We start from the raw sequence: 27,828 nt of genomic DNA, 5'->3' as shown, positions 1-27,828 counted from the left end.
TTTGTCTGCTTCGCCCCCCCCCCCGCCGCCCAGGCAGTCAGAGTCCTCTAGCAGCTCCAGAGGACAGTACCTAAGAGCAAAGGGAAATTACTGTTTTCATCAACAATCAATTCAGAAAGATCCTGTGTTTTTTAATTTAGAACATTTAGAACTGTATTTCAGACTCCTAACACTTCAAAGAAATCGCTTACTAAGCTTACTCGTGCCAAACTTTGGACCAGGCCAACTATTAATGCTGAAAAGTGAAGGGGCTGAAAACACTTAGGGGAGTAAAAGAAGAAGAAAAAAATACCTCTTATTTCATAAGGGAAAGTCTCAACTTTACGTCTAATAACTGTTAACAGTCTGTACCCAGCTATGTACGTAATTGCTCACGCACACCTACACTAACGCAGTTGAACTTGATGAGGCTTTTCTGGGCAGAATTTTTCCTATTTGGTCTTATAACTCAAGAGATTTCTAATCTATCGCACCAAAACCATTGCAGTGTCTGTGCTTCAAAATTGGTATTAAAAAGAAATTTAAAAAAAAAAAAACCCACAACCTAAAAACGATTCTAAAATATACTTGCCTGGAAAATAGCCATAAGCGTGAACTTGAGGAGCTGGGAGGGGCAGTCAGGGAAGATGCATCAAACAAATGGAACTCCTCCCGCTATTCCACAACAATTGAAAAATAGGAGTGGATTTTTAACTTAATTGATGTGTATTAACGGAACATAAAATAAATACCTTTCCCTGCAACCCGCATGTCTCTGCAACAGGGGTTGTTCACATTCCAGGCAGGCAGCCGGGTAGCAGAAATGGCTGAAACACCATGCTGCGATAATATCTCAGGGGCCTGTAAATAGTGTGATGGGGGTTTTTTTGTTGTTTATCTCTTTTTTTTTTATTATTTTTTTGCTTTTAGCTTCCTTGAAAGTTGGCATGTTTTAGGGAAACGAAATCTCCCTGGTAAATATTTTCTGCAAAACCAAGGTATGTAGGAAAAGGAAAATTTCTTGCTTGTATTTTGCAAAGCACGGAATGAAAAGCTGATTTACTCGTGATTCACCCCGCTGGAGTCAAAATGCAAGTCAACTGCAGTCTCATATCTGTTCAGAAATGCAAAGATACGACAAGGTGAAGAAATCTTTTAAATATTAAAGGTAAAAAACCCACATGACACAGGCATGCCACATCACAGCTGATCTGATGTGGCACTTCTGCAATTCAGTACAATGCATCGAGAAACAATACACAATACGGCATATGACATAAACATCCGATTTTAGCAGATGTTCTCTTTGCTACATTCAAGCCTTTTACTGTGCCCTGAGATATTTATGGAAGGCTCACTTCCACTGTAATCCCAGGTAAGAGGTGATACATAGCACTAGGATGTGCAGCACCATAAAACCAGCTCTACAAGCTGACTAAATTCTGTGAAAAAGACCCACTGGAATAAACATTGTATACGGAAAAAAGGTGATAGATGTCAGTGAAAACGGCAAGAAATCTTCTGTCTGCATACATCATTCCCTGTGGCTAAATCTATCACTTCCATTGGCACATAAAATGCCTTTACTCTGGGGAAAAAGCAAAGCATGAGACAGCTAGATCAGAAGGATGAGACACAGCTTCAAAGTTCTTGAGTAAGATGAGAGCAAAGCAAGCTTTATATGGTTGATTGAGAATGGATGGAGGAACAGATGTGTTCTGAAAGAATTCACAGCCTTTATTGAAAAGCGGTGCACTGCTCTGAGACCCTTGCATGCAGTCTATGAGGAATCGAGTCCACGCAACTACGTCTGCATGTCTATTTTTGTGTGAAAAAAATAATGAGACAAATGCTTTGCATATATCGGGATGACAAAAGAGGTGATATGAATGCAACCTTTATGGCCCATTAGAAAATAAGGGCAGAGGAGTGAAGAATGATAATATATAACCTAAGTTGATAACACAACACCAAAACTTGGGGGAAAAATAGAAATAACTGAAATTTGAGGGTTTTCTAAATTAATAAATAATCTCTGACAAAATTTGTAGATGTGGTATTGCTTAGATTGGTTTTTCTTAATGAAATTGTATTGGTTGTCCAGATGAGCAGGAGTCAGGGCTGTAGAACATCATGAGAAGAGGCCATAGTACAGGTTCTGTAGCTTAAATTGTTACACTACTTCAAACTCTCTCAAGATCTCTTAATTTGGTCCAGTTTAAAACTATTAAAATGATCCAGCTCATGGCTGGAGCTGAACTTGGCAATGAACACAAAGAATAATAAGGGCTTCTACATGTATGTCAGCCAGCAAAGGAAGGTCAAAGAAAGTGTACCGCCCCGATGAACAAGACCGGAAAACTGGTAACAACAGGCGAGGAGAAGGCTGAGGTACTCAGCAACTTTTTTGCCTCAGTCTTCACTGGGAACCTCTCTTCTCCCACCTCTCAAGTGGATGGACCACAAGGCAGGGACTGGGGGAGCAAAGTGACCATCCCAGGAACCTGAACATACAGAAGTCTATGGACCAGACAAGATGCATCCCAGAGTCCTGAGGGAATTGGCTGATGTAGTTGCCAAGCCACTCTCCATGATACTTGAAAAGTCATGGCAGTCAGGGGAAATCCTTTGTGACTGGAAAAAGGGAAACATTGCACCCAGTTTTTAAAAGGGGGGAAAGGAGGACCCTGGCAACTACTGACCTGTCAGCCTCACCTCCGTGCCAGGGAAGATCATGGAACGCATCCTCCTAGAAGCTATGTTAAGGCACATGGAGGACAGGGAGGTGATTTGAGACAGCCAGCATGGCTTCACCATGGGCAAGTCCTGCCTGATCAACCCCATCACCTTCCATGATGAAGTGACTACATCAGTGGACAAGGGAAGAGCTACTGAATCATCTGTCTGGACTTCTGTAAGGCCTTTGACGCAGTCCCCCACAACATCCTTCTCTTTAAATTGGAGGGATATGGGTGGACTGTTCAGTGGATGAGGAATTGGTTGGATGGTCGCATCCAGAGAGTAGTGGTCAACGACTCAATGTCCAGATGGGGATCAGTGCCAAGTGGTGTCCTTCAGGCATCCATACTGGGACCAGTGCTATTCAATATCTTCATCAATGACACAGACAGTAGGATTGAGTGCACCCTCAGTGCACACTCAGCAAATTTGCAGATGACGCTAAACTGAGTGGTGTGGCTGACACGCCTCAGGGATGGGATGCCATTCAGAGGGACGTGGACTAGCTCAAGAAGTGGGCCTGTGTCAACCTTATGAGGTTCAACAAGGCCAAGTGCAAGGTCCTGCACCTGGGTCGGAGACACCCCCAGTATCAACACAGGCTGGAGGATGAAGGGATTGAGAGCAGCCCTGCAAAGAAGGACTTGGGGGTACTGGTGGATGAAAAGCTGGATGTGAGTTGACAATGTGCACTTGCATCCAAGAACACCAACCATATCCTGGGCTGCATCAAAAGAAGTGTGGCCAGCAGGTCGAGGGAAGTGATCTTATATCCTAAAAATCAGAAAGGAAAAAAATAATAGAAAATTACTTGCACTATGGACCATTCAAGTCTGTTAGATGTCATTATAGTTATTGTATCCAAATAGATGTAGACAGCTTAATACTTTGCTCTGATCCACTATCTTATTTCCCAAAGATATACTCAACACTAATGACTACCTGCATGACACAATGAAACTCATAATTACTTTCCATTTAACAAAACCCAGCAAATGTTAATGAGGAGTTTTGAGTATTTCCCATATCTCAATATACTGCTTTGGGACTCTTAATCAGTCTGTAAGCCTGTTTAGAGCAATAAAGATAAACCCAAAGACTGGTAAGAATTAGATACTTATGGTGACCCCTAATTGTACAACTTCAAAAAAAGCAGCAGGGAAATAAAAATAAAACCCAAAGAAATAAAACCCCACGGCACGGTATACCAAATGACAGATGATTATAACAGAGGACACAAGTGCCAAGGCTAAGGAGAACTTTTTCAAATGTTCAGAGAAAAAAGTACATCCGTGAAGAGACTTGAAATTTCACTGAGTAAATGGAGACAGAGAAGAAGAAATTATCTAAGAAAAGGAAAAAACAAGATTTATAAAAAGAGATGGAGTAAATTAATTTCATTTTAAGATAAGAAATAATGCTATGAAGAAGACAAATGACAAAAGACAGCTGGGAAAGGGCATACAGGAAACTATATGCACAAATTGCAAATTATAAGTTTCATTAAGTTTTCCCAATTTCCTGGCTTCAAAGAGGGAAGGGGCTGAGAGAAATGTAGGTGGGTTAGAAACTAAGAATAAAGACATAGTGATTCAGATGAGCTCAAAAGCACTAAAGATTTTTGAGAAATCAGTTGGAAACGACTGTAAATTATTACCTTGTAAAATCTCTTATCTGTGGAAAATTAGTAGTGGTCATATACCAGCTCCTAGCAATACACAAAATATCATCTTCATGTTGGCAAGTTTATAAGAAATAGCAAAGACCAAACAGCTGTGAAACAGTCTTAACTAACTTATTTTAAGAGGATTTGTTCTCAAGGTCAGTCAAGCAAATAATTTGTTGTAAATTACCCATCAGGCTTTGCATATTTTTTTATCCTTTTGAAATTTGTACAAACAATTTATTTTGCAAACTGTATTTAAGAGTATTTGTTTGGAAACCCTCCTAATTCCTGAGCTACGGTATATGGCAATGTAAGTCTTCAACATTTAAGGCTTGAAAAGTAAGCACTATTGACTGATTTTATTTGTACACTTAGCATCACTCTTGCTGAGAAGCCCATACTCGTAGAAGACGTTTGGAACAATTTCTGTATTAACAAATTAAAATAGTTTTTAACAGCTTTATGCCTCAGTTTCCCATTGGCAAAGCAGAAATACCTCCTTTCCTGTTTATAAAAATACATTTATTTATATTGCTCAGTGACACTGTGCAATATTCCACAGTTACAGCCACCAGATTAATTTATAGGTAAATGTATAATTTCTGCTAGCAATACTGTTAGCCAAAATATCTTTGGCTCATTTAAAATACGTAGAATGTTAAAATTAAAATAGTTTATTACTAAATTCTTTGTAGAGGTCATAAGGTAGAGGAAGAGAAGGAAGGCGCTGGTTTGGTGGAAAAGGAAATATAAGATGTAAAAGACCCTAACTGTACAGTTTTGCTGTCCTGGGCCTGTTCTATAGGTGTAAAACCAGAATCTTAAATAAGAGATTTTCCAGAAAATGTAAAGTTCTAAATTCAATGTATTTAGTTGTCATAAAACCATTAAGTATAGTGCCATATGGCAAACTGATGGGGAGTAGAAAGATAAGAACTGCGAGATGGCTAAAGAACCTAAAGAAAAAACTTCAACATTTATATTCATAGGAGCTATAGATTACCAGCAGAGTCCTTCAAAGAGGACTTCATCTACTATTTTTATTAACAACTTTGGCGCAAAACATAGGACCGGACTCCTAAAACTTGCTGAGGATATTTGTGTTGAAGGAAAGAGGCTGGGTCTGGACTATTTTATTTCTCAGTAGAGACTTGGCCATTATTTCCAGTAGTGACAGGGAAAGTTTGTCTCACTACAGAAGGCACTGATGTTAACTCCTCAGCTAACGTAAACAGACTTCTGGTTCCTCAGGTTTAGAAAAGACAAACGCAAGCTGGGGCAGGTGCCGAGATAATTAGGAGGATGGAAAGTCCATCTTACAAAGGAAAACCAGAAGAAGCCAGCTTGTTCAGCCTACCCTCTCAAAGTCTGTGCCCAGCTATTACTCTTGTCCATGAATACCTATTGGTAAATACAAAGAGCGAGGCTAGCTAACTCCAAAAGGCAATGTTGGCAAAAGAACAACGTGGTGTGAACCATCTACTAAGATGATTAGGCTGAAAAGCAGAAGGAAGTCTTAAGCTGTCAGAAGAGCAAGGTTCTGTAATAGCTTTCTGCAGTGCTGCCAGGATGACAGAGGACCAGATTTCAGAGTCTGCTGGTCTTGTGGATTCCTTTTCCTTCGGTTTCAGCCTTGAATCCTGGGAGTATCAAAATATCAAAGCAAAGCTGTATGCGGCTTTCCAAACCGTGGTTTACCACTGACATCTTGGCAAAACCAAGAAGGTGATGATTAATAAGTTTCCAAAATGAGGACCTATAGTTCATAACTTCATTTCTTGGTCACAGCGCAACTATTCACTGCAAATATACTGATCATCCAAGCAAGACATGAATCTTCTCTGGGGCATCTCCAAAGCTGTGCAATGAAGTCCCACTGGAATTAAAAATCACCCCCAGCTTTAACTACCTTCTGCTTCAGTGCCCCAAATACGAAGCACATTTTTACAGAGAATAGGATGTATTCATTTCTTCAGTATTAAAAAAGTAACCTAAAATTTAATATGTACATAAATCTTCCGTGAAAGAATGAATCAAGCAAGGGAGAGAAATATCATTTTATCATATTGCAGTACTGAAAGAGGCTTAGCATAACTGTGATTAGGTGGGTAAAGAAACCATGATAAAATAGTTGCATCTGACCTACTCTTTGTACTCCAAATAAAAATGAAAAACGTGACAGCAGGGTAGTTTTATTGGATGATCCAAAACGGAGAGGTTCAGATATATAAACAAATAATATATCAGTAAATCTTCATATAAAAACTCTGCATAATTAGTATAGTCAGTGAGGAAAGATTTCTTCTCTGTTTTTCCTTTGTATGGTTCCCTTAAATAAAAACAAAGAAGTGATTCAGAGATGACAATGAATATTGTGAGTTACGGTTTGTCAAATATATCCTGTTGCAGAGCACCTTTCTCAATGAATGAATAAATAAATAAATCCTTAACAAGCAGGAAAAGAATACAGACTAAATCTGGCTACTTCATTTTAATTGAATTTACTATTATTTAGCAACTGTGTATGAAACAAGCATACAAAAATGGCAGAGAAGAAAAAAAGAAAGCCACTTTTGGATTCTGGGGAAAAGGGAAGGAGCAAGTATGATACCCTGCTCATCAGTGACAGAAGACTAAAAATGCACCAGTTACCACCATTATGACAAAGGCAAGGAAATTACTTCCGTGATGCAATTTACCATGATTTCACAGAAAGCAACACAGTTTTGAATGTGTACAGCTGTTGAGAAACCTACCATTGATACCATAGTCATGGTTAAACACAACCGATTCTTTTCTGTTTGCTTCCAGATTAGTAAAAATTCATAAGTTCTCTCGGCAAGATATTTTACAGGGGAAGGACTAACTGAAATAGCAAAGGTTTCTTTCTAGATAACACTAGCATGACGCGATACAGATTTCTTGACAAAGCTCCTCAATACATTTGCAAAATAAATTTAAAAAATAATTTCAAGGTCATAAAAACCTCAGATGAAGAATGAAATTCTGATCATTCATTATTTTCTTCCCATGAGTTAACTTATTATGTTGGTAAGGCAATCAAATGAAATTCAGAATTCTGCCTTTCCAAGCAGCTGGAATTGTTTTAAGAGTATTATTTACTCACTTTGTGCGGGCAGGAATTACTGCAAATGGCGCAGAGCTGCAGACACAAAAATAATGGGAAAGTTCTGCTAATCTTTTAACTGAGCTTCAGCCAAATTTTCAGCAAACAATAACTAACGGTTTTGTATGACACGTAGACTTTCTTGCAAGACTAAGACGAAACGCACTCAGTAAGTAATATGCTTCACTTCATATCTCATGACTGGGTTTCCTCAAGCACCCTCAGAGGGTGAAAAAGCTTAATCCTTTGACCTTGCTTTGAAAAGCGTACACACACTCAAACATACATACCCACACACAGATACACCCCTACACATACAGTCAATCAATTTTTATCCAGGTAGACTTTTGATACAAAACCTGCGCATTTCATGACCCTTACTTGAGTGTTAGTTGTATTCTTCAAAAGGATGGAGCCAAATTAAAAGGTTTTTAGTCCAAATAATTTTTTAAAGGAAAATATGTAAAATGTGTTTCAGTTGACACCTTAAGGTTACCCGAAGAGGGGTTTAATTCACTTTAAAAAGAGATACAACCATAGAGATCTTTCTAAACCTAATAAAGCTGGAAGAGAATGGAAAAACCTTGAGGGAAATAACGGAACTAGATTAAACCTTGAAGGAAGACTGACTCTGAATTTCACATAAAATGCAATGTACAAATATATGTACTTGGGGCTTTTCTGGTCTTGCAGTTTACTCTAGACGAGATATACTGCAAGCTGTAACTTGTACGAACATTATACGAAATTGGAGGGTTATGATACACACTTCAAATGGTATGAGTGTCATACCTTGCAGACACAAATACTACCCTGGCTTAATAATCAGCAGACCATAGAGAATTCTTGATTCTATAAATTTTAACAGGTATGTAATTGTGTCACCTCTATAGGCATTTGAAGTCATGCTTTCATTTTAAACAATGCAAATCCCCAAAATATTATTATAACCTTATTATCTACTCTGCCTGTTTGTTTTCCGTCACTTTCAGCACTGTAAGCTTCCCATTAATTCAAGCACAGAAGTGATAGCTTTTGAATGGTGATAAATACCCTTATGGTACTCTTCATGAAAATGGTATACCCAATTGTACTTTGCCTGCACATAATGAACTTCTTAATGATAATCACCTATTACTGATACAGAGCTCTCCACTCGAATAAAACTTTATGAATATTAAGTGAGACAAATTCCCTACCTGGAAGAGTTGACTGTGTAAAATAACAAAGAAAATATCCCTTTCTTACAACCCAAAGAAGGAAAAGAGTTGCAGTTCAACCAATTAAGAATTAGCGCTCCCCAGTGTCCTGGTATGAGGTAAAACAGAACTGATTTTGTTCAGTGACTTCACTTCTTAGCTGGGCCTCTTCTAACTACTGAAATTAACTGCATATTGTCCAGTGTTCACTCTCTCAGAGCGATAAGACCAATGTCTATAGCTGATGCCCAGGCATGGGATGCAGAGAGGCTCCTGCTTATACTTATTGCTATAACCCCCAAGGCCAACCAACTTTGGTATTTGCCACGTTGGAGGGTCGGAAGCGGAAAGGAGGAGGGGAGGAGCGGACAGGACAGGTGACCCAAAACTGACCAACAGGGTATTCCATCCCATCTGCCTCATGCTCAGTATAAAAGCTGAGGGATCAAAGGGTCACTCTCTCTCTTCCTTCAATGGCCGACGTCTGAGGAGGACTCTGTTTGTCTGCCTGTGATCCCGATCCTGAATCCAGATCCAGAATCCAGTTCCCGTCCGTCACTGAGTCCAGCCTGGGACTGCCCCAGTGCCAGCCGGTGACGTGATTGTCATCTCGGGAGCTTGATACGGTTTTGTATATATTTCATTATTTCTTTTTATTTTATAATTAATATTTCATTAAAGTAGTTTAGTTCCTTCTAAACCCATAAGTCTCTTTTTCCCTCCTCTGCTTCTCTCTTTGAAGAGGGGTAGAGGGGAGCATCTGTCAGTCCCATCTGGGGTCCCCCAGGTCCCCAGTAGCCGATTTGGCCTAAACCACGACACCCAGTCATGCCGCTTACAGTATCTATGGTTCTGAACACCAAAAGGGAAAAAAATTTCTCAAATCTTGCAGTGGTAATCCCTTATGTGAAAATTCTGATTAAGCGATAGTCAAGAATTCATAGAATTTTTATTTTGACCCTATTCCAGTATTTTTCATTGTTTACTGCAGGAATAGTCCCATTGATTTCAATGAAAATTCTCACTGGAGCAATTTGGAGCTATTGTACTGTTCACGGTAAGAATATCAGAGTCTCTTTCATAATTATTTTCAATTCAGAAGCATTTGCAAACAGAACTTCAGCTGAATACAGAAAGGATTTTACGTATTCTCTTAATAGATCACAGAAATAGTTTTTCACTTGCAGGTGTCAGAACTATTTGTCCTTTGGACTACTTGCTGCTCCAGATTTGTAGGTGACCAGTCAACAACACATCATCAGGATATCATATAATCACAAAAGGCAGGAGAAAAGAGGAAGCAGAGGAGGTGAGAGTGATTATCTTTGTCAAAGGTAGCAGTGAAACCAAGAAGAGTAAGCTAGAGGCATGCACCTTAAATTGATCAAGGAGTGGCTTATTAGGAGCTTTGCTCCTTTTTGCCACTTCTGAGGTAGGGAAAGGGCAGAAGGTAGATGAGAAAGACTTCAGGAGAGAGACGCAGCACAGGGATTTTGTTAGAGAAGTTTTGTTAATGTAAGATATCACAAGAACATGCTTGTAGGCAGTGCACAGTTACAAGCTGAGAGAAAGGTAAGAGCCTCCAAAATAGGCAGGAGAGGAGGAAACTGAAGGGACAGGTGAGACCCCCCCAGAGTAGGATTCAAGTGGAGCGTCCAATTCTGACACTGCGTTGAGCAGTGGCAGATGGGAAGAGATTAGGAAGGGGAAAAAAAAAAAAGTTTCAAAGATGATTCTGTGCACTTCAAAATAGAAAGAGACATCAGAAATGTTCACATAAATTTCCTATGGAGACATCAGTTTTATGACCTGGGGTTGGAGGAAAGGAGGGCAATCTCTCTCTCATTATTTGGTTGGGGTTTTTTATTATTCTAATGTGTAATTGTGCTGCCTTGAAAGGATGATGATAACCCAGAAAAGGATTTGGAAAGGTTTCTCTGAATGCATTGCCTGTTTGCTGACTAGAAGTAGGGTCTGGTTCCCAACGCCAGTTAGGAAATAATCACGAAAATCTACTCAACACATGCTAAAAGCCTTTGTGCCCTTGAGATTCTGCAACAGTATAAACCCCAGCAAAGTGTAATTCCAGTGAAATACAGAAGCGCATTAACATTAAAACCAATAAAAGAGCACAGAAACATGGAATTTAAAACACAACTGGCTGAATATTCTGGTTGTTTATTATACAAAATCGTTTTGCTGTCTCCCTTGTTTCAGGAAAGCGAGACCTATTAGCAATGCTCCCATTAGAAAAGTCCCTGCTGTGACAGGGAACCTGAAGTGACCACTTTTCATCGCAAGTCACAAGAAACGGAACTGTTTTCATGTCTACAGCTATTGCAATTATATCCAAAGCAAGTAAAGATTTGGGACACACGTCTGAAAGGGCCTGGCTGTCACCAGGCACATGCTGAATATTTTTCAAAGCTCAGATCCTGTCCATGACTTCCCACGTGCAAGGTCAGAGTTTACTGTTTAATGACAACTTTCTCTCTCTCAGAACAAGCTGCAGAAATATGTCTCTAATTTGGATCCCTCCCTATGAGGAAGAGAGAGTTTTCTCGCTCATATTTAGAAATTTTGTCAAGGGTGAAAGACATGCAGATTTAAAAAACCCAAACAGCTTCATGACTTCACAGTAATAAAACCAATCCAGAAATAGGAGACCTTTGATCAAATAATAATAAAAAAAAAAACCTACAATGTACAATCAGAACTAATTACAGGTTTGATATTAACAAGTAAGTGGTTTTATTTGCAATGACAATGCTTTACTCTAAAGAGATTATTGTGGCAAAGAGAGTCTTCATCTATAGTCTCATATTTTTTTAAAAAAATAATCAATATCCTAATTGCTTTTAATTAAAATGGAATGAAGAGACGTGGGAACTCATTTAAATAACATCTCAATTAGGTATTAAGGATTCACAAACAGTTCATAAAGTGACACTTGTATTGCAGGCAAAGTTTTGCAGAAACAGTGTAAATACTGGAGCCTGGGGCTTTTGAAGGCATCTAAAATGGTGCTTGGACCCTTTACTACTGAGAAAGCTTAAAAGGCAGATTTGACCAGAAGTCACTTCATGGAAATGTAGACACTTTCACCAAAAGAGTATGTGAAGAGAATGATTCTTCCCTGGTGGTAACCAGCTATGATATGACACAATATGGAAGTCACTAGAGAGCCTTTTCTAGGGGCCAGGTATAATTTCATCTCGCTAAGAGTTTACCTGAATTGTTTCTATTTTGTAACAGAAACACTCGTTAAGTATTAAAAAAACCCCTATCCCCGCAAGACTGACTCACGGCGTGTATGAGGATCACCAGCCCCGATAAGGATTCCTGTCTGCTGGACAAAGCACCGTGCAGCATGGCATGGATCCCTGGACAGCCCGCAGTTGCTTTTGCCGAAGATAGGTTGTACCGCTCCGACGGGCTTCCAGGGAAAGCTCAAGTTGCAGCTGGGAAGAAGGCAAAAGACTTCTGCCTCTGTAAACCTGTGCACAAGGCCACCAAGGATACTACAGTCAGCAGAGTCTGTGGTCCCAGGAGCTCCGTGCAGCCTGAGGAGCAGTAGTTCCCCCTTCTGAACCTCACAGTAAACATCTGTGTACCTCCACATAATGTATTCAGAGCTACGTGCCTCCTGCTAAAGGACATCTATCAGCACCACCGCCGCAAAACTCTTCTCATCAGACAACCATCAGCACTCAAGCAACCTTTAGTGATGTGGAAAACAAATAATCTGTTAAGACAAAAATAGTTTAACGCTTATTTATAGACTGTCATTACCACTTCATGCCAGATGGGAAACACAATGAGCTTGCAGGTGAGATGCTGCCACCTGTCAAAACCAGGTCAAATGAAAACCTTCATTTTATCATTGCTTCTTTGGAAGCATTAAGAAAGCCTCAGACGCTGGACTTTAATTTTGGGTTATTTTTATTCTTTCTGTTCATTACATACCTGCAGAGGCCAGCTGAAAATGGATGATATGAAACATTGAAATGTTTCAAGGGACAAGGAAACAACATCCTCTACAAAATATTAACATGCGATCACCAAACAGAGATATTCAGCAGATTTTGTCTGACGTAATAGAAGTGGTGACAACAGTGAAATTCAGAAGCTGAAACAACTTCCAGGAAATCTGAAAATAAAGTAGTACATATAAAATGTCATCCTATAAACCTCTAGCCTATATGGTACCACAAACTCAATGGCTCCTTCCAGTTTAGCTGGAAGGCAGACTGAATGCAAAAGACGGTAAGCAGCAGTGACATGAAGGCTAACACCATGTCACAACAGAGGTACTCGGCATAATGTGTCAAAATGAGGCATTTGTCCTTGGGAAAATAGAGTGATCTAATTTTATATAAATACATTTATATAATTCGAGATATCTTTGCATATATTTATACACACTGGCATGCACATAAATTGACTTTAAATGCACACACTCTGCTGAATAAATATACCACATCTGTCAGCACACCATCTGATCTCAATCAAGCACTTCAAACAGCCCAGAGGAACGTGAACATCACTGGAAACCCGAGGAAGTCGCACGCTTTTCTTTCAGAGTCCCTTCGAAAACACAGACCGTGGGCACGTTACGTGAGAAATTCAAATCCACGTGCATCTGAAAAAATCTACTTTTGCCATCAACATCGCAGCTTTTCAGCGGGAGTGGTCGGGAGAAGCCCTTGGCAGCCCGTGTGGCCCCATCCATGGGCCGGTGGAGGGATGGTCTCCTCCCTGGGGCTGAGCCAGCCTGGGTGCCGGTGGGCTCCTCGCCTCCCTCCCTTACCTACCCGCATCGGGGCTCTGTCACAGCTATTTTTTTTTTTCTTCCCGTGTCCCCTCCAGCTCTGAATACTCTTCTAAATTTCTGACTCTACAACTGCCAAGATTAGATTTAAAGGGTAGTTAACAGGCTTTTTGTTAAAAGTGTTGCTATCATTTGTATTTATAGTTTAATCCATCAACAGACTCTTGTTTCTGCCTTCTCATTTTACAGCGAGCTTCTTTCTGGGGAAAAGACATCACAGCTAGAGCAATGAGTTTTGTAAGGACACTCCGAAACAACATTAGAGGAAAAAAGTCAAACCATGTCTGCGTTTCCTTATGCATGTTTCATTAGCACTAGTTCAATGAGGCTCACAAAGCTCTCAGACATGAAAATAAAAGATTTTCCTACTGAAATCGTCGTAACAGGTTTTTCTTAATGCTGGGAAATTGGAACACACACGACTAAGTACATCACTGTCCTGAAGATCTCACTGTAAGTATGCGCTATGGGGCTACCCCCAGTTGGGGTGTTTTTCTGAGCTGCAGTCTGGAAGCCAAATTTGCAAAGAATATTTAAGCTTTTAAGATGATTATAGGTGACTGCAGATTTATGAAAGGGTCTAATGGAATTAGGTACCTTATTTCCCCTGACGTTCAATGCGTTTTAGGCACTGCTCTCCTTATTAGATGCCAGAATTTAATTTATCCTTCGGTTATAATTTCTTCCAAATACCAAAGTAAAATACGTTTTCCCAGTAATTCTTCTAATTAAATGTTGTTGCCTCAAATATGTTGCACATATCCAGTTTGTTGGTTTATTTTTTTTTTAAATCTAACAACACCAGCATTTTTATTTGTCACACATTTACCTACTCATATATTACATCCGTCTTTGTCATTTTCAAGTCTCCCATCCTGAAGTAGAAATAAATAGAAAAGGTTTTCATATTCCTGGGGAAAAAGTCCTAAGCAGCTCGTTCCCCTCTAAAATGGCAGCCTCTGTGAAAACTAGAAGCAACATGTATACTTGTTTATTCGTCCAAAGTAATAAAAGACTCTGAGCTCTGCTCCTCGGTGAACTGTCTGCTACAAACTGTCAGCTAAATATAAATCCATCATCATCTTTATGCATCCATGCTATAGACTTTTCCCACAACCTTTGGGAAACATACCTTCTTCCCTAACCCCTAAACAAATAAAACAGATTTCTACAAGGCAGCTGTAAAATGTTTATGCTTGGTTAAAATCTTGTCATCCTTGAGAACACAGAAAACACAGGAATTGCCATATCTGATCAGCTCGATGATCCATCTCACCCACTATCTCGCCTCCAGCCCTTCCCAGTACCTGGAGGGAGCATAATGAAGCTGTTTTTAAAAGGGTGCTTGTTATCACTGTGCAGTGCGCCCGATACGCCATTACCAAGGAAGCAAACAGGCTCTTCATCTTATTCAAATTACAGACAGGAGAAGATATAGCCAGTATTTGGAACCTGCACAATTTCATGAGTTAAGAAACGGGTTGGCAAAAAATTTGATTGAATGAAAGAGTGCAGATCCTGTACCGAGATCAACTGAGTTACAGCGAGCTGAGGATCTGCTCCAAATCATCAAACTTGGAAGCTTCGAAAGTGGTGATTCTTTCTCTTAATTAGCTTTTAAACATAGACAGCCATTTAATAAACTAATAATATTTTAGGCTAAGTTCTTAAGTAGAACTCTGATTTACTATTAGTCTCAGGAAGGTCATGAAAATATTTTAGAAACAGACAAACTTGTAGGGAGGAGTTCACATTAGGAGTTTGCAGCAATACATGAAGACCTCTTTTTATAGAGAAATATCCTTGAAATATTTATATATGTTTTTTACTGAACATCCGTTTTGCAATACAAGTAGGGCATCAGGTAGGGACACATTCAGATTTCCTGCATGGCTTGCCTATGAAGATTAAATTGTTACTCTGCGACAATATTTAAAAAAAAAAAAAAACACAACATAGCAAAAACATGCACATATTTAAAAGCTTTTTATACTCTGACATGTGGCATGGATTTAAGCTTTCAGAATGGCAGAATTTGCCCAGAGCACGCATTTCTTGAGCCATATAAGAAAATATTAAATAATCCAAATATTGTTTAAATAATTCCAAGAGCCCAAAAACCTTGCTGTCTCTCCCTTGAGTCACCCTGGAGGCTGCAACTTGCATGTGTTAAACTACGCTAAAGCAGTGCTGGAAGTAGAAACCCTACCCCTTCTTTTCCTCTTCCCTACTCCCAATCCCCACGAAAAGGTAATGAAAGAGAAGATATTTGAAGATCAGAGCTGGAGCACCCTCCTGTCCATCTCTAGCTGGTGAATGGTCTCTGGATCCTTGACGGAAGATGAAATATGGACAGAGAACCTGAATTGCGCCTCATGCCTCTCCTATCAGGAGGAGAAGACATAAATATAGCTCAAAGCTATCCCCTTGATAGTCCTGATTAAAACTTAAATACCAAAAAACTAAACAGTAAAACTAGCCATTCAGTCCTGTGAGAGCTGGTGAAGACATTTTCAGACGACACGCTACAATGAGCGACGATGGCTTCCATGAGTAAGTTACCACTAGTGGCTGGAAGTTATGCTCCCCCATCTCCATTACCACGATGCGTCCGCAACAGCCCAGACAAGGGCCCACCATGGTTGGTCAGGGCCACCCCAACTCTGCTTCATCCCAAGTCCCTCTGGGCCCTTCAGGCAACCTGCTACAGGGAATCTGCTGCACACTTTGTGTGCATATACCACAGAGTGAACGGGCATCCACCACCGCCACGATTCAAGCCATTAGTCAAAAAGAGAACACATGAACCCATCCACCCCATTTGGCCACTAAAGCTGCATCTTAAGGTGATGAACTGAGTTAAGATGTTTAGGCTCTTTATTATTGTTACCTGTTGGCTCTCCTGCGAGAAGAAAACCACAATGCTTCCTTTGCTAAATCACGTAACCATAAATGATTCCATGATGAAATAAATTGCGATCTCAGCAAAACTAGCATGGAACTGAGATCAGAATGGAGCCAAACAAACTTGTGTTTGTGCTATAGGCAGAGCTATCAAATAAACCTGGTAGCAAATTTTAGGCACAAATATTTAATCAGGTCATTCCTCAGCTGCAGTAGCCTTTGGTGGCATGGTTCATTTCCAATATTAACTATTTAGTCGAGAAGTGAACAGGGTCTGCAGCTTTTCTTTTTCCCCTTGAATTAAATTATGTGCTGCCATTCACCTATGAAGGCGCCTTGAAGCCTTGTGTACATGATTTAAGGTGATTCCCTGCAAAGGCAGGAAAGGCTGTTGCGATTCCTTGGGAGTTATTTCCGTCTTTGGGGAATGAACTAAGAGTGAGTGAGTGAGTGAGTGAGCGCAAGCTCTCATTCCTGAATGGAGGAAGTGGATTCAAGAATAACCCGTCATTTTCTTAATTGTTAACTGAATGGAGTTACAGAGAAACAGCTGCATTTCTGTGTTAGAAAAAGTGGTAGAAAGCTTACAAATAAATTAATATTTTCAGCCACGATGTTTAAAGTTTGTACAATTTCAGACATCTTAAATTGGAAGAACATCTTCTCTTTGTAGATCAGATATTCTTTAAATGACTCAGAGTGAGCACCCCAAAAATAGCAGGATTTAAGACCTGCAACTACTTTCAAGAATGGTCTAAATAAATGACATGCACATTTTACTTGGCGTGGGTACCCTATCTGCTTCCAGTACTTGCAGTTTTGATACCAGTTTATTATTTTAAGAAAGCGTTAAAGATAACTAGTCTAGCCTGTGGAAGGGATGCTGTCCACTCTGCAAATACACTTTGTGAAGACAGAAATGGATCCACAGTGGATCAGTACTGACAAAAGAATTCAAATTTTCCTCTTCAAAAAGAATTCTAGCGTACATATCGTCCTCTTCTATGCACTATAGACACTTGTTTTCACAGAATGGCAACCTCCATCTGGAAGAAATGGCAGTAGGAGAATCCTTTCTTTAGGAGACTCTCTGAGGGAGCTATGTATCCCCAAACTGATCCCGACCTAACAATTTAAAGATTAAAAATGCACAGCATCTTGAACAGAAGCAAGCAGCAGATGGGAAACCATTATGAATCATAAGGGCAGCTAACCATTGCAGCTGCCAGAAGGAGGTAAGCAACCATAACAACAGCCCAATTTGTTTTCCATATATCAAGCCTTAAAAGTAAGCTGAGTCAAGAAAACCATACAAATCCAAACGAACTGAAGTATTCCAGGATTACATTTCAAAGAAAGCCTACATCTTGTAGGAAGAATCTCGAATTTTGAAGGGAGTCATTAGTTTTCTGTTGATTTCTTAGCCTGCTCTTTTCAAACAGGTTTTCACAATCCACAGGGAATAGCAAATCAATAACAGAAATACCAGAAAACCCTAAATGATATAATAATAATAATAGAAACAGCAAGAATTGATAATAGAAAACCCCCCAAATCCATAGGCAAATAGGTAGTAAAACTCAATTCAACAGGCAGCTGAGCAAAATGAACTTTTCTGGTATGGACTTAACAGTTATCCAAATAGAGAAAAAGAAACTGTTTCTTATGTATGCCGTAACATTCTTAAAATGAATAAATTTTAATAAAAATTTAAAATAAATAAATAAATTAATTAAAATAAATAAATAAATAGAAAATCCTATGCATTTCTCATTTGGTGAATCAGTTTTAGCTGTAAGAGTTTGAAGGCTTCTTCGACTAGTTTGCCTACAAAATGTTTGAAAATGAAGGAAGACTCCTGAAATCAGCACTGATTTTTTTTCATACCCTTGAAAGAGTCTGTGAAGTCCCTTCTCTAATTTAGTTACTTGATGTCCTGGCCATGACTGTGACCAATGGTTCGTAGCTGTCTTCTGTTCAGATTCTTGGAAAGGGCTTGAACTATTTTCAAGATTACTGAATAATGATCATTTATTCTATTAAAACCAATTAAAAGGAATTTTGCCCTGACCTACCTTCCGTTATAGACTACTGAGTCAATGGAAATACATAATGTCTAAATCAGGAAAGAGTCTGAAACTTTTATTACATCTATCATTCTAAATTTAGCATAAAGGAGGAGGAATACGGTCTCACACATTTGTTCTCAGAGACAACTGAAATCTGTTGTTCACACTAGATTCTTCCGTACAGAGAGGTGGTATGGTACAAGAGACACACTTCTCTCTTCTGGGAGTTTAACCCAGCTTGCAGTTCACAGCCTAGATTACTTGTTGTGATTTAATATGATGTATTCTGTGCCTAATAAACCATTTAATTCAAATAATTATTACATTATTCAACTAAAATTGGAGTGATAATAATATGTGGATTCCTCCACTGAACTCATTCCCTCTGTAACAGTTTCACAGCGCAATGTCATTTGAAGTAATCACTTTTTAGTGTAATAGCTCAATAACCATAAATTATTAAAAACTACATTAAATGAATTAAAGTGACATAAAGCAATCCAAAATGAAAGGGGAGGGTATTATTTTCAAGGAGGAAAAGGCAAGAACTCTGGCTCATACAACAAGCTAGTGGGGTGGGATGTGGAGCACCCATCTTTGCAAAAACCTAAAATGCAACACAATATACCAAGAATTGCTCCAAAAGTTAGGACTTTGGCTTATAAGTCAAATGGATGTGCCTGTAAATTAAGCAAGTAAGACTGAAGAAAGACCTGAGCTAATAAATTTTCCTTCCCATACATTTATTTTAAAAATACCTAACAACAGGTGTAAAAATTAGTAGGGTGGAGATCACACCACCTAAAAGCAACTACCAAGCACAGAAAACACAAGTGTGCTTTTGTTTCATTGTCCATTATTTAGTTCTGAAAAGTGTTTTGTTCTCTAAAATGTTAAAAACCAACAACATGATCAAGTGTTACTTCTGAAGCAATATTCAGAAAGACTATTGTTAAGAACAGGGTTTTAACCCTGGAAATAATTTATGTTGAATACTGAACTGAGTTCTACCAGCGTATAAGGAACCTGTCAAAGTTTTCTTTAGGCACCACTGCTTACAAACTATTTTTCCCTCTATATCAAGGCTCCTCAAGCTTCATTATGGCTGCTATTGCCGCCTCAACACTCTAGTTTGATCTTTCTTGTTGACCTTGCTGTTAGTTTAATTCCCTTTGGCTGCCAAATGGCCAGTTGCGATATCAATGAGGAGGAAGCTGTAGCAAGGGTAGTGTAGAACCACAGCACTACAGCTTCATCTTGGAGAGGTCCGTGATAACAACAAAAGCCAAGAGTGCTGAGGAATCACAGTACTCCAAAACACAAACAGCAATACAGAACTAAAGAATGTGTTTGAAAATAATTGCTTTAGAGTCACACATCTGCAGTGACTGAAAAGCAAAACTCATCAAAGGATTTCCTCATTTAAGCAGACTGTGACAAGCATAAGAGTGGGAGATTCGGCTCGTGACTACGTGGCAACCAGAAAAGAGAACAGAAAATTTGGAAGCAGACAGCTGATTGATCTTCCAGAAAACAAGTGTTTGCATGAAATATAACCAGAAGTGTGATCCACATCCATTACGCCCCCTCTGCCCTGAGAAGAAAATCTATCTAGGGAAAGAATACCCTCGCGCAAACACGCTAGCTCCTGGACTAAGAGACATCTCTCTGGACTCAAATCAGGCTTTCAAAATACAAGTTGCATGGTTGAGGCACAGAGCAAAGTCACACGTTTTTAAACCAAAAGAGACCATCAGTCTGCTCTGACATTCCACAAAACAGAGGCACAGTATTTTACCGACTGCGGAAAGGTTTGCCTTTCCTTGGTACTGCAAGACAAGAAATAACCTTTCTGGCATGTCAGTGGATGTTTGGCTAGTGAAGACAAAAATTGGCTTTCCCTAGCACATAGCGGCTACTGCCAATTTATAGCTATTAGAGGAACTGAGATTTGTGCATTTACTTGACTGGTCCAACATTTGTGCATTTATTTGACATACCAAAATTTAGAAACACTATTACAGGCTCTACAGAGAAAGAGAGCCTATGAATACTTTTGAGGCAACAGTCTAAAACCAACCAAGCTAACAGTCTAATACAGTCTAAAACCAACCAAGCTAACGAAAAAAAAAAAACCTCTAAACCCTCCCCTCTTTGAATCCACCTGCCCTAGAACCAGCCCTCTTCTGCTTGGCATCAGAACTATTTATTAAAACTCAAGCTCCAAGTAGAAACGTCACACTGGAAGAGGGGGTTCATAACTGAAAAAGCAATGATATAAAAAATTACTCTAACAAAATACAAATTTTATGTATTAAAGGAGAATGGAAATATGCTTATTTTGGTTGTTAGCCAACAGAGGTCAATCTTATTATACCAAAGATGAATTTGGCTTATTACAGCCTTAGGAAAGCATCTTTTTACAGGTTTCCTTCACAGGAAGAGAAAAGAAAAAATAGTTTGGAGGAAAATCTTTCATGATTTCTTCCTCTCTGTCATGACCCACTTACCCCATCCCCAATTTAATTTTTTAAGTGCCTCCTAACGATGACACTTAAAAAGTTCGGTTTGGTTCAGCTAAGTGGAAAAGGACAGTTCAGACATTTTGGGTTGTTATAACTCATCCATCTTTTGTTGTGCCTGACTCTTACAGGCCAGAAAATCTCACAGCTCTTGAATGGTATGGCACGTAAAACTAGACAGTACCAGCTTTCAAAAAGAGGTCCTCACCTAAGAATTTGCACAAAGAAAACAGCACACAACAATTCAGACTGCTTTAAATACTATTAAACAAAAGAAATGCCCGAGCCCAGTGGATGTGATGTGATAGGGAAGCATCAGATTGGGCATCATCTCTGGTTATACATCTCATTCGCATGCTGACTTGCTATCACTCTCTGTCAAACAGCTTATTACGTGTGTCCCATTTTCCTCCTAAAATTGACATAATTTTATTTGTCTTTGAAAAGTTTTGTTTTTTTTTTTTTAATATCAAAATGACCTTTTAAAAGATAGGAAAGTAGCTTTGATTGGTAAATTAGATAATCACCTTTAACTTAGACAATGCAGTGTCACAGCTTTGCTCTGCTACTTATTTCCTGGTTAATCCTGAGAAAGTCACTCTAGTAATTTTATGTCTCATTTCCCCAGACAAAATAGTAGTAGGAGTACTGGAAAAATAAATGCATCCAGCCAATCCAATTTTTCCTACTCAGATCTGTGTCCACTACTGTCTATAATCTGACAGTTTTGCAGGTGCTGTTTTCTGCTTGTGGGATGATGACATTAGCGTGATGTATTGAGAAGTCATGTAACTAATTAATTCAGCATTTTACTTTGATGATATGGCTTATGTTGAGGAGGGAGAAGAGTCCAGCTGGATTCATTTAATTGTTTCTTTACTCTTGCACCTTAAGAGAAGTATTGTGTGATCACGTTGACAACTTGGCATCAATGTCAGCATGACTACACAAGAGGCACAACCATTAATGTTAAGGTGGTAATTCCCAACCACTTGGGATGAGCAGGTTACCTATGTTTCTCTTCAGCATTCAAATAAACAATTAGCCCTGTCTGTAGTGTGTATCTCTTCAGGTAAAGATTTTCCATACACCTGCCTGCAGTATTCATTTCATTTATGGAATGTTTCCTCTTATGTCCCAGTATAAATTCATGCAGCATCAATATTCATACAAATTTACAACAGCAGGTTCAAAATAACAGTACGTGGAACACCTAAGTATGCTTCTTCCATCTTGCAGGCAAGAGAAATGCATTATGATGCAGACCCAAAAGATTCAGATGAAAGTACATTATTTTTTGCCCACAAAATGTTTACTTTTTTTTTTTTTCTTAAGCAGATGTAAATTTAAAATTACATTTGCTGTAATGAGAAGAAGATAAGACTGGGGCTTTGAGAACTTATTCTCCATTATGGGAAGACATTCTTACAGATTAAATCTGCTGTTGACAAAGACAGAATCTGACCTAAGAAGGGCTGATGCCTGTTGGGAAACCTGCATACACCCATAGATGAGACCTGTCAACATAGCTTACATTGATAAGGTCAGACAGATTTCATAGCTGGTTTTGTTGTGTGGGTTTTTTTGTTGTTTTGTTGTTTGTTTTTTTGTTTTTTTTTTTTTTAACCGTCTTTGCATTTGGGAAGCCACTCTGATCAGAACAAGAGCAATTTTAGGAATCAATCACTTTTCAAGAAGCATTTTGTCTCCAATACTTAGCATATTTACAGTAACGTGGACAACAGTCCCTGTAGCACCTTCATAGCAAATCAGCATAACTGTAATGCGTAGACTGTGAATGATACCAATCACAGGGCAGAACAAAAACAGGTATTGCAAAAAGCTTCTTTATCTACCCAAGCCACAAATTGTTTTTTGCATTCTCCTGGGAACTTTCTTCTGGAAAAACATTGCTCGAGCTCCTAGCAGTATTATTCAAAATCGCTACTCTCGATGCAAAAATATCTGGAAGGACCTATGCTGGTGGGCATTATGCAGATGAAACAGGCTCTTTCTCCTCCTCTCTCTCACAAAAATCTACTACCCTCACTGTGGTGAGAAGGGATAGTAATGTCCCCTTGAAAAACCTTAATGACCAACTCCTGTTGAACAAGAATGATCCCTCAAAATGCAGATGTTTAACTTGCGTGGTTTCCAGTTGCAAACGCACTCCTAGATACACGGAAAACATCTGTGAAGTAGATAGCTATCCTGGAGAAAGCAAATGAGATAAATGCAGCCTAGCATAGATCTGGTTAGGTAAGCGAGCATGACATCGTGTCAGTAACCATCCCCTTTCTGTCATCACTGAATAGTGAAAACTATTATATTGTTATCATAGAAATAAGTTTAGCACCCCAATATTTTTTTCTTTACTTATACTGTGGAATTCAGTAAACCCAAGTGCCCTTTCAGATAAAAATGCGTAAAACTCCCTCTAAACAAAGTGCTAGCCCTATTGGTAAAATGCAGATGGCTCTGAAAACATTCCCCAGTAGTACAAAAGAGAGCACCGGCATCGCTAACTAACCTCCAGGAACAGAGTGAGCTTGCAAATCTGTGAAAATGAAGAGTATACGCTCTGTAAAGCATTTGAAAGGAACGAGCGTAGTCACCAGCAGAGAGCCAAAAATGCCCCAATTTGCATGCTGTGGTACTCTCTGATCTGTAAATAAAAGCAATTAAATCAGAATACTGCTACTGGCTGAATACTGTTTTTCAGACAAAGGCTTGCGGTTCTGCTGGGCACACAAGAGCGTGGAAATCGGACTGCGCTCCCTTTCGCTTGCACGATTGCCGAGGTCTCTGCTCACCCTGCAGAACGCACCGTTATCGAGAGGGTTTCAGCTCAGGCATGAGAACAGAGACAGTTGACTCAGGCCACCAAAATATCAGAAATCTCGATATTTTATATTTTAGCAGAAATGTCTCCTAAATGTGCAGGCCACAGACAAATTGACTCAATCAGGATCCAGTGGTTCTCTGGAGACAGCCTCACTAGTCTCGAGGGTAAAGTAGAAGTACGAAAGCTAAACATTTGTCATTTTGACAGGAGAGGAAGAAAATAAAACATGGATTCACAGACCTCAAAGGTCTTAAACAAAAAGACAAATCACCCCCCCAACCTCCAAGAATATTGTGACGAGATGACTCGAATCTTTTGCATACAGAGAGTACACAAAACTAGTGGCTATTTGTGACGCTTACAAAAATCAGTTTTTAAAAGTGTTGCCCAGCATAACCAACAACTTTTCTCCTGAAGCCAGGTCCAAAATTGGTTCTAACCCTTCCTTAAATTTTGGTAGGAAACGTGCCCATTATTTTTTCATATGTACGTGGCTCCCCAGTCATTTCTCAACTCTCACGCCTCTCAGGTCAAGAGAACTGCCACAAGACCTATTTATAACCCTTCCTCAAGACCAATTTTATAACTCCTCTTACGGGGCACGTCATAGCTAACATTTCTTTACAGGTCTTCCCATTTTATCCCAGAGGGACAGGATTTCTTTGACTGTTTTTATTTAGCCATTTGTACCAGCCGTGCCATTCTGAACAGATTCGGATGCTGCTTTTCTGCTACCCTTTTGGCTCTTGCAGCATCTGCTCCCTTATCCATGTTTCTTACTTTTCTTAGAACTCTATATTCCAATTACATTTCAGTCAAATACAATGACAGGAGAAATGCATGCATTTCTCCAGAAATGTTTCTATGCACATTCAAAATGTAGATTACCACAGCTCTTAGAAAGCCTGTATTTGCTGTAAGCTTCATCTGGAATAATCACACATTCCATCTTTGCACTACAGTTTCATGCATATATATGAATGAAATAAATATGGCTAGATAGATACAAAATAGCAAACTCCTCCTGTTTTATTTTCTCTACTCTTCCTTTAATGAGGGAAATGCTTTTCCACATTGGCATTAGTAGAAGCTGTCTTCTGGGTGTAAACTCTACCACTGTGCCAGAGTTTGTATCATATCCTCTAGCCTGAAGATACAGAGATTCACCGAAAAACACCCTGTAAAAGCAACATTTTGGATCTTCTTTAATATTGCTTTTCCTTAGTAGATTTCTGCTTCTCCCCTTTGTTAATCATAAATGATCTTTACATATATGCCTCCTCAGTTTCTTCTCCAAAGGCCTTATGTTGTTCTCACAGACCTCCTTTCCCTGTGGTTGCATTTTCATGTACCATGACTGAGTTAGGACTATTATCCTTATTAAGTCTCACTTTTTTTTTCTGGCTGCTACTTTCAGATCACTCAACTTCATTGGAAGGCAGACAGGCTAACTTTTATTTTACTGTTGCTCATTGTATCATTATCAACAACACTTTTCTTTTTTTTTTTTTCTTTCCCTCCATCTCCAGCACACACCATTTGATGAGCTCTGTTACTGAATCACCATAAAATAAATTTCCATGTTCCATTAGAATTTGCAAGGAAAGGTGGCTTATACAGAAAATAACTGCTTTTTAAAATAATTCAGTTTACATAGTAGTTATTAACAGCAAGCTTCTTTTCACCCTTCCTTTTCGTTTAAGGTTGTCAACTTTTCTATAATGTGTGGCTACACCTCTACTGAAAATTTTTAAAATGCAATTCTATAAACACCCACAGTCAACAACAATAAAGACCTGTTTCCAAAGTCTCTAGGCAGTTGAGGACTACTGACAGCAGTATTAGTTTGTTGGAGGTCATTATTAACACCAGGGAATTTTCTCTGAAACAATGAACCTTTAAAAATAAAGAACAACAAATTCATCACAATGAGGTGCGTTCCATGATATTAAGGGAGTAGTATTTGTCTCTCCCTTGCCTCCCCCGTGCGTAACTACCAACCTGTCGCTGAAGTGTTAAATTCTGAGTGCTTTAACAGCAAAAGTACACCTGTCTCAGGTATCTGGCCCCTGAGCCATATTCCAGAAGTAACCCAAGGTATTACACTGGAATACGTTAATTTGCATACATTGCTATAAACATCAGGAATGCTTTTGTTTCTGCAAGCAAGGCATGGTTAGCAAACCTAAAAAGCTGCAGAACCATTTTATTTCTTAACTTGCTTCCACCATCTCCAGTCCGCAAAGCCCTGTTTACCAAAGCCATGAAACCACAATGAGCTCGTTCGTTCACATCTGCACAGAGTAGGGCAGGATGTATTTCTATAAACAGACAACCCAGACCTTTGGTTTTTTTAATGAAACAGTAGAATAACTTATGAGTGTTGCTCAGCAAGTCCTCAAAATGACATAATTTTATATCCAAGACATTTCACGCTTGGATTCTGAAGCAGATGGTAAGTCTTGGAAGAAGATGAAGAATTGGGATTCAGCCACAGTTAAATGTTCTGGAAATGTAGATTATAATGCAAAAAGGTACAAAAGGTGGGGGAGATTGATGTATCAATCCTATCTATTTTAAAGTGAACTCAAGTGAGAGCTACAAAAACATAAGGCTGCGACTTCATGGTCACAAAGAAGGTGTCGTTTCAAAGAGTCATAGGGGCTCTTCTCGTTCTTGAATGAATGGGAATCAACCCCTGCTTAGACAATATGGTACTGCTCATGTTTACCAAACACAGTAACTACTGAAGTGCGAGGTCCAAAGCAGTCTCTTTGAGTCTAAAATCTACTGAAAATTTCATTCCCAGAAGCTTGCTTAGTTGTCAGCACCAAGAAGATACAGCCTGATGTTACCCTGAAATTGTTAAGGAAAGCTCAGATTTCTCCACCCAAAGCAGCTTCAAATATCTTATTCAAGATTTCCCCTAAAGACCTATAGAAAACCTTGAGAATTCTAATGAAATTCGTAACAATCCATAATTGAAAAAGCACCATCGATACAGAGATTCTGAGTACCTAAAAGAAAGAAATGATGAGCTTGAACCTGCAGTCCCAGAAAAGGAATGAAATTCAATCGGAAAAATGCACATTTCCACATAATAAGTAATAAATAGAATTACTGCTACATGTTGGAAACTTATTGGGTGGTAGCTACAGAGAGAAAAACGTGGTGGTGCTAGTAGCTGACTACAGTGAGGGTGTACCATGCACCTTGCAGGTCTGAAGCCCTGGTATTCCAATAATAAAAAATTCTTGAGTCCTTGCAGTTCTCTGCTGATGAGAAAACAATACTTCAAATTGCATAAAATAATAATATCCTTGTGAAGTATATAATTGTAAGGAGGTAGTCATTATCTCCTAAAGCATGATTTTTATACTGCTATTGGCAATTACTGCACCGTCCTAAAACATCTTATTTCCTAGTTGTTACGGTTTGAGGAACCCACAAAATTTACTGACGTTTAGACAATTATTCTCCCACCCAATGACCCCTCCCCAACTGCAAAGGGGAATTGGGGAAAAAAAAAAACAAGGAAACCCCGGGGTTGAAATATAAACGGATTTAATAGAATAAGGCTAAATAATTTACATTAATAATACTAAAGAACCAGTATTGACCCCGATACCAATACAAAATATACAAAGACTATACTCAGCCAATTCTACCAGTAGGAAAGTGTACTCCCAGCAGTGGGCATCAAATGTGGGACACTGGGAGCGCTACGGCTTCGGGAGGAAAGAAAGGCCTCAGGGGTCCGGCACAGAGGCAAGAAGTTCTCAGGATCACAGCCATCAAGGGAGAGAGAGAGGGAAGTCCCCAGCAAGCTTTCTGATTTATATAGAATGTGAATTTCATGGTATGAAATAATCCTGTGGGGCAGCCTGGGTCAAGTGCCCAGGTCTCGCTCCTCCTCATCCCCGCGCCTGGCTAGGCTTGAAAACACT

Source organism: Vanellus vanellus, assembly GCF_965231255.1.
Source record: "Vanellus vanellus genome assembly, chromosome: 3".
Taxonomy (NCBI): Eukaryota; Metazoa; Chordata; class Aves; order Charadriiformes; family Charadriidae; genus Vanellus; species Vanellus vanellus.
Note: the sequence above shows the minus strand (reverse complement) of the source record.